The 12762-nt window shown below is 43.6% G+C and overlaps 1 long non-coding RNA gene across 1 annotated transcript in view; it reads left to right on the top strand.

The window, feature by feature from the left end:
• Positions 1-3037, top strand: part of LOC108529015 (uncharacterized) — a 5086-nt gene extending 2049 nt beyond the window's left edge. The window contains exon 3 of the long non-coding RNA XR_001885378.1: positions 2930-3037. This is a non-coding gene — a long non-coding RNA (uncharacterized LOC108529015). The remainder of the gene's footprint in view (positions 1-2929) is intronic.
• Positions 3038-12762: the final 9725 nt, after the last annotated feature.

Genomic DNA, 12762 nt, shown 5'->3' on the forward strand with positions numbered 1-12762 from the left:
AAAAAAAAAAAAAAAAAAAAAAAGAAAAGAAAAAGAAAAATCATCTAATTTCTGTTTTCAAATTTCATTTATTTATTTATTCATTTATTATTTTGAGATAGAGTCTCACTCTGTCACCCAGGCTGGAGTGCAATGGTATGATTCTGGCTCACTGCAACCTCTGCCTCCCAGGTTCAAGCCATTCTCCTGCCTCAGCCTCTCGAGCAGCTGGGACTACAGGTGCTCACCACCAAGCCTGACTAATTTTTGTATTTTTAGAAGAGTCGGAGTTTCACCATGTTGGCCAGGCTGGTCTCGAACTCCTGACCTCAGGTGATCCACCCATCTCAGCCTCCCAAAGTGCTGAGATTATAGACGTGAGCCTGTGCCTAGCCTAATTTCTGTTTTGAAAATTCACATGCTGTATCCTGAATCTGCTTTGAAGCACAAATTTTGTAAACATGTGACCCAGATGTTTATTTGCAAATGGAGATCTCTAAAACAGAAATATATATACCCAGCAATATAATATACATCCATACATAGGCATCTCCTAATACATGTTTGAGAAAATGAAAAATTCTTAACAGATCATCTTCACTTTTAACAAAAATTAACAGTGAACATTGTAGAAGGCAGTTAAAAGATACTAAGAATGCAGTCACTGAAAAATGTCTTCCTAAAGGATAATTAAGAGCAGGACGATTATATTCAGAATATTATATTAGCTGATAATATTAAGTGAGATTCAGAACAGTAGATAGTTATGATTCCAGTCTTTTTCAAAATTATATGTGTGTATACTTATGACTATGATGATTTGAGGGAATTCTTGGCTTTATACTTGCCAATTTTTTTTTTCTTTTTCTTTCCTTGTTTTCTTTTTTCTTTTTTTCTCTTACTCTGCCCCCCAGGTTGGAGTGCAGTGGTACAAACATGGCTCACTGAAGCCTTGATCTCCTGGCCTCAAGTAATCCTGCCTCAGCCTCTCTGAGTAGCTGGGACTATAGGCGTGTACCACCATGCTTGACTAATTGAAACAATATATTTTTTGTAGAGACAGGGTCTTGCCATGTTGCCCAGGCTGGTCTTGAACTCCTGGCCTCAATTAATCCTCCTGTCTTGACCCCTATATTTTCCATGACAAACATTTCCATGGAGAGCAGTGTGGTAGAGTGGTTAAGATGGTAGATTCAAAGTCAGAGGCCAGGTGCAGTGGCTCAGGCTTGTAATCCCAGCACTTTGCAGGGCTGAGGTGGGAGGATTGCTTGAGACCAGAAGGTTGAGACCATCCTGGGCAACATAGGGAGATACTGTCCTACCAAAAATAAACAATTAGCTGGGTGTGGTGGTGGGTGCCCGTAGTTCCAGCTACTCGAGATACTGAGATGGGAGAATCCCTTGAGCCTAAGAGATTGAGGCTGTAATGAGCTTTGACTGCATCACTGCATTCCAGCCTAAGTGGCAGAATGAGACCCTCTCTAAAAAACAAACAACTCCCCCAAAGGCAGATAGATCTGGCTTTAAATCTCAGCTGCTACTTCCTGTGTGCTTTCATTTGAAAAATGGGAGTAATAACAGCATGTTACTCAGCATGGTTGGAGGGATTAAGTGAGATAATACCTGAAGAATACTCAGCACAGGACCTGGCACATGGAAGAATGTGTTCATTATAGCAAATGTGTTTATCCTAATTTGTAGGCTATTTTTTTTTCCAGCATTTTAGTTCTACATTGGACATTTTTGACCTTTCAATTAGACCTTTTTCTTCTTCTCCTTCTCCTTCGTCTTCTTCTTCGTTTTTCTTCTTCTTCTGGCAGGATCTCACTGTGTTGCCCAGGCTAGCGTGCAGTGGTGAGATCACAGCTCACAGCAGCCTCCACCTCCTGGGCTCAAGTGATCCTCGCACCTCGGCCTCTTGAGTAGCTGGGACCACAGGCACATGCCCCTACTCCCAACTAATTTTTAAAATTTTTAATAGAGAAGAGGTCTTGCTATGTTGCCCAAGTGAGTCTCGAATGCCTGAGCTCAAGAAATTGTCTCACCTTGGCCTCCCAAAGTGCCCAGCCCACTAGTATTAATATTTTATAAATGCAACATTGCTCATATTTGTCCACAGTTTTTATCTATATTTCTCATCATTCCTTTTTGCTTCTCAGAATGTCCTTCTGGGATCATTCTCATTTTCCTTGAAGTACGTCCCTAGGAAGATTCATAGTGTTTTGTTACTGAATTATCTCAGTTTTGGTTTCATAATGTCTTCATTTTGGTTTTGTTCTTGATACACAGTTTCACTTGACATTATTTTGGGGTTCATGGTTATTTCCTTTTTTCTTTTTCTTTCTTTTTTTTTTTTTTTTTTTTTTGGGACAGAGTCTCACTCATTGCTCAGGCTGGAATGAATGCAATGTTTTGATTATGGCTCACTGCAGCCCCGATCTCCTGGGCTCAAGTGATCCTCCCACCTCAGCCTCCAGAGTAGCTGTGACTATGGGTGCAGGCCACATGCCTGGCTAATTTTTTGTATTTTTTTGTAGAAACGGGGTTTCACCAAGTTGCCCAGGCTGGTCTCAAACTCCTGGCCTCAAGCAATCCACCCGCCTTGGCCTCCTAAAGTGCTGGGGTTACAGATGTGAGCCACCATGCCCAGTCTCATGGTTATTTTCAAGTAATACTTTGAAAATGTAATTCCGCTGTCTTACGCTTCACTGTTGCTATTGAGGAATCAGCTGCCATCTAATTTTTCCTTTTTTTTTCTAGTTAATCTGTCAGCGTTAGGTGTTTTGCTTCATGTTATGCTTGTATTCCATTATATTATTTTTACAAAATATCGGACACACTTATTTAATATTCCATACCAATCACTCTAGTCTTTAGTCTCTGCAGGTTTAACTCAGCAGCTTTTTGTCTCAGCTGACACTCATGATGTCTTATTTTCCTGTTTATTTAGTGGTTTTTAAATGTGGTGAATTCTCGTACCTGGAAGCTTTATCCTGTGGAAACTCTGTGTTAAAGCGCAATACCCTGGGAGGTGAACTAGGAAGATCGGGACACTTCCCACATGAACCCACTTTAAAATAAATTTTATGTTTAAAGTTTTCAAGTCCAGTAGCACGTGTAAATTTCAGGCTCACACACTTGTGAGTTGGAGCACATGGTTGGGCAATTCTGAGCATTTCTCCGTACTTCACCCAGAGCCAAGCCTAAGATAGGTAACATGGTCTTACGCAGGTACATTTTTCCCTCGTATAATCATTGTGTTTCTTTTCAGGGGTTCTGGCTTCAGTTTGGGCATCTCTTATCTGGCCTCCAGCCCTGCTCAAGCCCCAGGCTTTTTATCTCCTTCCCTTGTTATGTGGCTCATTCAAATTCAAACCGTAAGCCATGGAGGGTTGGCAGACATTCTCCACCCCCACCCATAAAAAGGCCTGCTCTACCCTGTTTACCTCATGCAATCAAGCTTTCTTACAGTTCAGCCTTCTTCTTTTTTTTTGTTTGGAGATGGAGTCTTGCTCAGTAGACCAGGCTGGAGTGCAGTGGCGCAATCTCAGCTCACTGCAACCTCCGCCTCCCAGGTTCAAGCAATTCTCCTGCCTCAGCCTCTGGAGTAGCTAGGATTACAGGTGCATGCCACCATGCCTAGCTAATTTTTGTATTTTAGTAGAGACGGGGTTTCACTAGGCTGGCCAGGCTGGTCTCAAACTCCTGACCTCAGGTGATCCGCCCACCTCGGCCTCCCAAAGTGCTGGGATTACAGACGTGAGCCACTGCCCCCGGCCGTTCTGTTGGTGAATTAATAAAAGAAATCGTGGTATATCCAATCGGTAGAATACTACTTACCAAGAGAAAGGCACAGATTCCTGACACGCATCACGAGAAGAAATCTCGGAAGCACCGTGTTACGTGACAGAAGACTACATATGATTCTTTTATTAACTTTACCATCAGCCCAGCAGAGCTTTGAAATATTAAGACAAATAATCCAACTTAAAAAGTGGGCTAGGCCAGGCACGGTGGCTCACGCCTGTAATCCCACATTTTGGGAGGCCAAGGCAGGCAGATCACGAGATCAGGAGATTGAGACCATCCTGGCTAACATGTTGAAACCCCATCTCTACTAAAAATACAAAAAAAAAAAAAAAAAAAATTAGCCGGGGGTGCTGGCAGGCACCTGTAGTCCCAGCTACTCGGGAGGCTGAGGCAGGAGAATGGTGTGAACCCAGGAAGAGGAGCTTGCAGTGAGCCGATATCGCGCCACTGCACTCCACGCTGGGCAACAGTGACAGACTCTGTCTCAAAAAAAAAAAAAAAAAAAAAAAAAGTGGGCTACAGATTTGGACAGACATTTTACTAAAGAATGAACAGGCATGGTGGCTCATGCCTATAATCCTAGTGCCTTGGGAGGCTAAGTCAGGATGATTGCTTGAGCCCAGGAGTTTGAGACTAGCTTGGGCAACATAGTAAGACTGTCTCTACAAATATAAAAAATAAAATTAGCTGGGCCTTGTGGTGCACGGCTGTAGTCCCAGCTGCTAGGGAGGCTGAGATGGGAAGATCTCTTGAGTCCGGGAGTTCAAGGCTGCAGTGAGCTATGATCATGCCACTACACTTTAGCCTGAGCAACAGAGAGCAAGACCTTGTCTAAAAAAAAAAAAAAAAAAGATATACAGGGATAGCAAATAAGCATATGAAAAGATGCCTAACACTATTAGTCATTAGGGAAATGCAAATTAAAATCACAATGAAATGCCACTCCATGAGAATGGTTAAAAATCAGAAAGACTGACAATATCAAGTATTGTCAAGAATGTGGAACAACTGGAACTCTCCTACATTGTTGGTAGAAATGTAAAATCATGTAGCTGCTTTTGGAAACAATTTAGCAGGTTTCTTATGAAGTTAAACATACACATACCATATGTATTAGTTTTCTATCGTAACAAATCATCACAAACAGTGGCTTAAAACTATATTTATTTGTTAGCTCATAGTTCTCATAGTTCTGTAGGTCAGCAGGCTTGAACATTGTGGCGGGTCTTCTGCTCACAGTATCACTGGATGGACATGAAGGTGTTGACTGGGCTGAATTCTCTTCTGGAGGCTCTAGGATGAAATCCACCTCCAAGTTCATTCAGGCTGTTGGCAGAATTCAGTTCCTTGCAGTTGCAGGGCTGCAGTCACCATTTTCCTATTTTTTGTTTTTTTTTTATTTTGATTTTTTGAGACAGAGTTTCACTCCTGTTGCCCAGGCTGGAGTACAATGGCACGATCTTGGCTCACCACAACTTCCACCTTCTGGGTTCAAGTGATTCTCCTGCCTCAGCCTCCCAAGTAGCTGGGATTACAGACATGTGCCACTATGCCTGGCTAATTTTGTATTTTTAGTAGAGATGGGGTTTCTCCATGTTGGTCAGGCTGGTCTCGAACTCCCGACCTCAGGTGATCCTCCCACTTTGGCCTCCCAAAGTGCTGGGACTATAGGCGTGAGCCACCACACCTGGCCTGCAGTCATCATTTTCTTGCAGTCATCATTTTAAAGTGCGGTGGCGCGATATCGACTCACTGCATTTTAAAACCCTTTTAAATGCTGTCAGCTGGGGCCTCTCTCAGCTGTTAAGGCCACCCACATTCCTTCTTAGGGGAGCCCTTCATCTTCAAGCCAGTACGGACTTGTATCCCCCCTGTGCTTCAAATCTCTCTGACTTTCTTTTTTGCTTACCAGCATATAAAGGGCTCAGATAATCTCCCTTTACCCTGTAAGATAATCATGGGAGTGATAGCTTAAGTTTTATAATCATAAATTTCACCCATAATCAAAGGGGTAGTGATTTTCAAAGGACTAGGTCACTAGGAGTCATTTTTAGAGCTCTGCTTACCATACCCAGTCATTCCACTCCTAGGTATCTACCTAAGAGAAGTAAAAATGTATGTCTACCCAAAGACTTGTAGGTGAATATTTATATCAACTTTATTCATAATAGCTAAAAACCAGAATGAACTCAAATGTTCATCAATTGGTGAATTAATAAAACAAATCATGGTATATCCAATCGGTAGAATACTACTTACCAAGAGAAAGGCACAGACTCCTGACATACATCACAAGAAGAAACCTCGGAAGCACCGTGTTACGTGACAGAAGACTACATATGATTTAATTTACAGGAAGTTTTAGAAAAAGCAAAACAGGAAGCAGATCAGTGGATGCCAGGGGTCAGAAGGTAGTGGGAAGGGACTGGCCGTAAAGGGGCACAAGGCAACTTCAGGGGTGATGGACATGCCATGTCATGATGTGGTGGCAGTGACGGACTCTATACATTTGTCAATACTCATTGAATTGTACAGTTAAAATCAGTGAATTTCATTATATGTAAATTTTAACAACAAAATTGGCAAAATAATATTTTTAAAATATTTTATTCAGCAGTTTAAGATGCTCTATATTGGGAGTTTCTCTACACATTTAATTCACAAAATTCATGTGAGACTTTCTTAACATACCTAAATATGTCTATGTTTTAATTGATAGCACTTACTGTAGGTGGGCTTGCACAGGTATTTGATGATTACCCAGCTCCCTTGCACTATACTGTAAACCGAAGTGGACAGGCCATGCATGTCTGTGCTCACCATTGTACCCTGTACCTGGCACACACTGGGCCTTTAAGAACTATTTGTTGAAGAAATGCATAACCCCTCCCCCAGAGCAAATCTGAACACTGGAAAATCTGATTATACATCTTTCCTCCAGCTGATCTCTGATTACCTTCGATTTCATTACTAAAATCTTTTCTGAGCCACAAATGAAAGTGGGAGAGTTAGAAATCTTTGACTTAACCCCATTACGTTATAGAAACCACTTATCCTGGCTGCCGTTATCTGGGCTGAATGCCCAGTGTGCACTCAGAGTGTCACCATATGGGCTGAGAGGGAGGACGTTCAGCAGCCAAGAGCTGCGTCTGTGGGCTGCTGTGTCTGACCCCGCTCATCTCCTTCCATTTCCAGTCTTCCTTTGTCGCCACAGACTCAGCACCCTATTTCACCTCAAGGTTTAAATTCAAGGTTTTCCTTTTAATGCATACATAATTCGTCTAAGCATTAAAAAACAGTATTAGTCAGAGGGCAATGTGATTGGAATCAGGTGAGAAATCAATGGAAGCCAAAGAATGCAGAGGCTTTTGGGTTGGAACCAACAGCCCCTTCGGAGAGGAAGGAGGCCAGGAAGGCACCAGACATTTCTCTGTTTAAGGAACGAATTAGATCATCCATTCATTTGACCTTGGTCTTCAGTTACTTATTTGTTAATGCCATACCCTCCTCCTTTCCAGCTCAGAACCAAGGTGCAAAAATGCCAAGTGCCAAAATCCTTCCTGGTTATTGTGATTGATCAACAGGAAAAAAACCCAAAAAATAACAACAAAACACACACACACACACACACCCCCACACACACCAGGCATTTCTCTTGTCTTTGTTCTTAATATAGAAATCTGTAAGCACAAATTGTGTAAATTTGGTGGCTTCTCTTAAAATGTGATGTAGTACACATTGGCTATTTGATACCCTGCATCTATATTCTCTCCTGGCTACAAGAATACAGATTTCCAGAGTGAATTTGGCTTGAGTGGGACTGAACCCTCCCGAAGTGCCTGGGGTGGTTTCTGGCTGGCTTAAACCAATGGGCACACCCACCATGCCCCCAAGTCAAATGGACTGGTTTGGAGACTGGCACTACCAAATCAGAGGCAACAAGCCAGGAGAAAACATTTGCTGGGGCTTTTGGGAAAAGTAAACCTATTTTATAGTAGCTCTGAAAAAGAGACCATCCCTTTTACCCAAATGGTGAATTTTGGAGCAGCCTTTTTCCAGTAATGGAGATCCTGGAGCTGCCTCTGGGGCCACCTGGTGGAATCTGTGGATAAAGCCAACACCATATAAAGCAGATTGAGGACAGAAGGCAGGCTGTTGGTGACTTTTTTGAGATGTTGGATCAAATGTCACCTGAAATTATTATCTTTAGAGTTTTAGTTACCATTAAGTTAATAAACTATCTTTATCTTATAAGCCAGCCGGGTTTCAATTTCCTTTTGTATTTTGTGCAAATCACTTTCATTTGTAAGTTTTTTCTTTCTTTCTTTCTTTTTTTTGAGACAAAGTCTTACTCTGTTACCCAGGCTGGAGTGCAGTGGCACCATCTCAGCTCACTACAACCTCTGCATCCCAGGTTCAAGCAATTCTCGTGTCTCAGTCACAGAGTAGTGGGGACTACAGGTGTGTGTCACCACACCAGGCTAGTTTTTGTTTTTAGTAGGGACCGGGTTTCAACATGTTGGCCAGGCTGGTCGGGAACTTCTGGCCTCAGGTGATCCACTCTCCTCGGCCTCCCAAAGTCCTGGGATTACAGGCATGAGCCCCTGTGCCCGGCCCTTCATTTGTAATTTTAAAAAATGTGATGTTTAGTCCTGTAAGATCCCCAGATTAAAAGTGGAGTATCATTTAGACAGCACCTAAGGATCCTACTTTTTCATGGATCTGTTACAAAAATCTTACAACTGTTTTTCAAGCTTTCAGACTTCTAACATCTGTTCATCAAGATGACTACTGCCCATGTCTGACACTTGGTCATTCTCGTTGACCTGGTCTTCAAAAGGCTTTTCTGTGGCTATGCAATATTGAACACGTGTTCAAATTCTTGAAGAAAAGCCCTAGAAAGGCCAAGGAGAAAACTGGAAAACAAAGGAAAAGAGATCATTATTGCTACTAGGTCTGACTCACTTGAGAAGGCTGGGTCCTCAAAATGCATACAGTAATTCTGAAGAACATCAATAACATAAAAACGGTATCATATCTGTAATCAAAGACAGATAATTAAGGTCTGATTTGCCCTTTACCTTACATTTCTCACTAGTGATTTGACATGAAGAAAGCTAGCATGAACCATTGAGCAAAAGTTCATTTTTTCTATCTTGTTATCTCAAATGATAATAATGGACATTTAATGAGTACTTACTATATGTGAGGCACTGTGATATCATTACCTCATTTAATCATCAAATAATAATCCTGTGAAGTTGCAACTCCATTTTATAGATGAGAAGACTAAGGTTCAGGAAGGTTAAATAATATGTGACCCAAATCCAGGTCTCAAACTAAAGTCTTTGTTCTTCCTTTATTTATTTATTTATTTATTTATTTATTTACTGAGACAGAGTTGGCTCTGTTGCCCAGGCTAGAGTGCAGTGGCACAATCTCAGCTCGCTGCAACCTCTGCCTCCCAGGTTCAAGTGATTCTCCTGCCTCAGCCTCTCGAGTAGCTGGGATTCCAGGTGTGCACCACCACACCAGGCTAATTTTTGTATTTTTAGTAGAGACCAGGTTTCGCCATGTTGCCCAGGCTGGTCTTGAACTCCTGACCTCAAGTGATCTGCCTGCCTTGGCCTCTCAAAGTGCTGGGGTTACAGGTGTGAGCCACCATGGCTGGCCAAGTCTGTTCTTAACCAGTTCTCCATACTCTTCTCAAGTCAAACTTGTCTACCACAGTTGAAATCATTCCAGTATTTCATCCAAACAACAGCCATTCATTACTACCTTACCCTAATCCAACCTGAGATCATGAAAGCTCTTTCCTATAACTGAACCACCTTCCACCTGCCCTGAAATTCCTGCCACTCTTTGTCTCTGGGGGCTGACACAGAGGAGGAGAGAACTCCTTGCAGAGGTGGAAAGTTGTGGGTTTGGAGAGTCACACTTTGCTTTCCCACCCATCAGTTAAAATCTTAGGCACCCTCAGTCAGAAATCTCCCTTTCACAGACCAAAGCGGGCAGCTCCTTTAGAGAAGCGTAGAGCACTTCCACCTCCTCTCCACTTCTGTGGCTGCCTGGCAGCTGCTGGCTGCACGCCTGTGCACAGGGCTCCATTGTTTTCCCTGTGCACTTGTCTCATGCTTTCTCTTAAAATGTTGCCCCTTCTCATTCTTGAAGCACAAAAGCACATAGTATGGGTCTAATATATTGTCAACAATTTTTCTTTTGAAATAGAAAGAAAGAGGCTGGGATGGTGGCTCACACCTATAATCCAAGCACTTTGGGAGGCCAAGGTGGGCAGATCACCTGAGATCAGGAGTTCGAGACTAGCCTGGCCAACATAGCAAAACCCTGTCTCTACTAAAAACACAAAAATTAGCCAGCCATGGTGGCACTTGCCTGTAATTCCAGCTACTCAGGAGGCTGAGGCAGAAGAATCACTTGAACCCAGGAGGCAGAGGTTTCAGTGAATTGAGATGTATCACTGCACTCCAGTCTGAACTACAGTGCAAGACTCTGTCAAAAAAAAAAAAAGAAAGGGAAGAGGGAGAGAGGGAGAGGAGGGAAGAAGGAAGGAAGGAAGAAGGAAAGTAAGGAAGAAGGAAGGAAGGAGAAAGAAAGAAAGAGAAGAAGGAAGGAATGGAAGTGAAGGAAGGAAGGAAGGAAGGAAGGAAAGGAAGGAAGGAAGGAAGGAAAGAAAAAAGTATTTGAACAGCAGTGTGGTCTGTCACTGGCTGGCTGGTTCCGCAAGGGGAACTGGGATTTTTGCAAGCACCTACCCAGCTCCTCTATTGATGTCTTTCATTTCAGCTGCCCCACATTCTAGTAGGCAGGTATCTTATTACCATTTTACAGATGGGGAGACGGGGGACTTGCCCAGGGTCACAGAGCAGTGGTGGGGCCACACTTTGAACCAAATTGTGTGGTTCTGATGCTTAGGCTCTCACACTGCACCACTCAGGGAAAAGCCAGGACTGTGGGCTGGGGGCAGCTGGGCCTTCAGGTTGAGAATGAGAAGCACTGCTATACCAAAGGCCACCAGGATTGCTAATCGAAGCAGGAATTAAGGCCCCAGGTGGCACCTAATAAAAGGCTGAGGAGAGCATGGCCTTAGAGTCAGGAGCAACAGGGAGGCCAGGCACAGTGGCTCATGCCTATAATTCCAGGACTTTGGGAGGCTGAGGTGGGAGGATAGCTTGAGCCCAGGAGTTGGAGACCAGCCTGGGCAACATAGGGAAACCCTGTCTTTAAAAAAAAAGAGTTAAAAACTAGCTGGATGTGGTGGCATACGCCTGTGGTCCTAGCTACTCAGGAGGCTGAGCTGGGAGGATCATGAGCCAAGATTGCACCACTGCGCTCCGGGCTGGGTGACCCTATCTGAAAGAAAAGAAAAGAAAAGAAAAGAAAAAAGATCATCAGGGAAGTGGGGAAGGGACAAGGGATAAGGAGTGTGGCAAAGGGCCAGAAGCAAAAACCCAATTTTTGTTCCCTTTATCCTGCCCAAAGTAGCCACAACTTTAACGGGGAGTATGGGCAGCAGGGGCCTGGTGAGGGGCTGTCGCAACCTGGGGGACTGAGGTCACAGTCTCACTGTTGCTCAGAACTCCACTGTAGCTTCTTTCCACTCAGCAGGGCCTTCCCCTGAATTCCTGTTAAACCTCAATCTTTCCTGGTCATATGAACATTCATTATGTGGTTTTATGACATTTTGTCATCCTCTCTTCCTGTCTCCAACAACCCCAACAAAAACGTGCCTTTCTGAATATGGATGGTGGTGATGGTCGCACAACAATGTGAATGTATTTAGTGCCATGGAATCGTATGCTTAAGAATGGTGAAGATGGTAAGTGTTATGTATATTTTACCACCATTAAAAAATGTGATGAAAAACGTGCGTATCCAAACTTTTCACTGACTTATACTTAGATACTGTGACTTTATGGCCACACTGAAATATTCTAGAGCCTTGTACCAAATGTTCCCCACCCATTTCATCCCCCACTTCAGCCTCATTCACACTTCTACAAGCTGAGGCCAGTCTGGACTGGGCAAGAGAGGTCAGGTGGGTGGGCATGGCGGGGAGAGGGTCTGTATTAGTCAGGGTCCTCTAGAGGGACAGAACTAATAGGATAGATGTATACATAAAAGGGAGTTTATTAAGGAGTATTGACTCACACAATCACAAGGTCCCACACTATGCCATCTGCAAGCTGAGGAGCAAGGAAGTCAGTCCAAGTCCCAAAACCTCAAAAGTAGGGAGCCTGACAGTGCAGCCTTCAGTCTGTGGCCAAAGGCCCAAGAGCCCTGGCAAACACTGGTGTAAGCCCAAGAGTCCAAAAGAACTTGGAGTCTGATGTTCGAGGGCAGGAAGCACCCAGCACGGGAGAAACATGAAGGCTGGAAGACTCAGCCTGTCTATTCCTTCCACGTTTTTCTGCCTGCTTTTATCCTAGACATGCTGACAGCTGATTAGATGGTGCCCACCCACATTGAGGGTGGGTCTGCCTCTCCCAGTCCACTGACTCAAATGTTAATCTCCTTTGGCAACACCCTCACAGACACAACCAGCATCAATACTTTGCATCCTTCAATCCGATCATGTTAACACTCAATATTAACCATCACAAGGTATTTGCCGTCAAAACATAGCATTGGTCCCTGCTCCTCTTGGCCTGGTGAAGCCTTGGTGCCAGTATCTGCAATTTTATACCAATATAAATCAAGGTATGCATAGAATTCACTGACCTGAGAAGGCACAGTGCATGCGAAGGTAGAGCTTTCGGCAGCGCTGGCGTTTCTAAGGCAGGTACTGGGCATAAAATCTCTTTTCCTGCAGGTACTAGAAACAAAGTGTATTCTCCAACACATGGTACAGGAGAGGCCCCGGGGCATGGAAACTTCTGGGGTGGAGCCGGGGATGGCTTTCTGATGTTTCATAGTGTCTAGTTTCCTCCTTGATTTCAGCAAGCATAACAAAGT

This window comes from Rhinopithecus bieti, unplaced genomic scaffold (genome assembly GCF_001698545.2).
Source record: "Rhinopithecus bieti isolate Rb0 unplaced genomic scaffold, ASM169854v2 scaffold_3878, whole genome shotgun sequence".
NCBI lineage: Eukaryota > Metazoa > Chordata > Mammalia > Primates > Cercopithecidae > Rhinopithecus > Rhinopithecus bieti.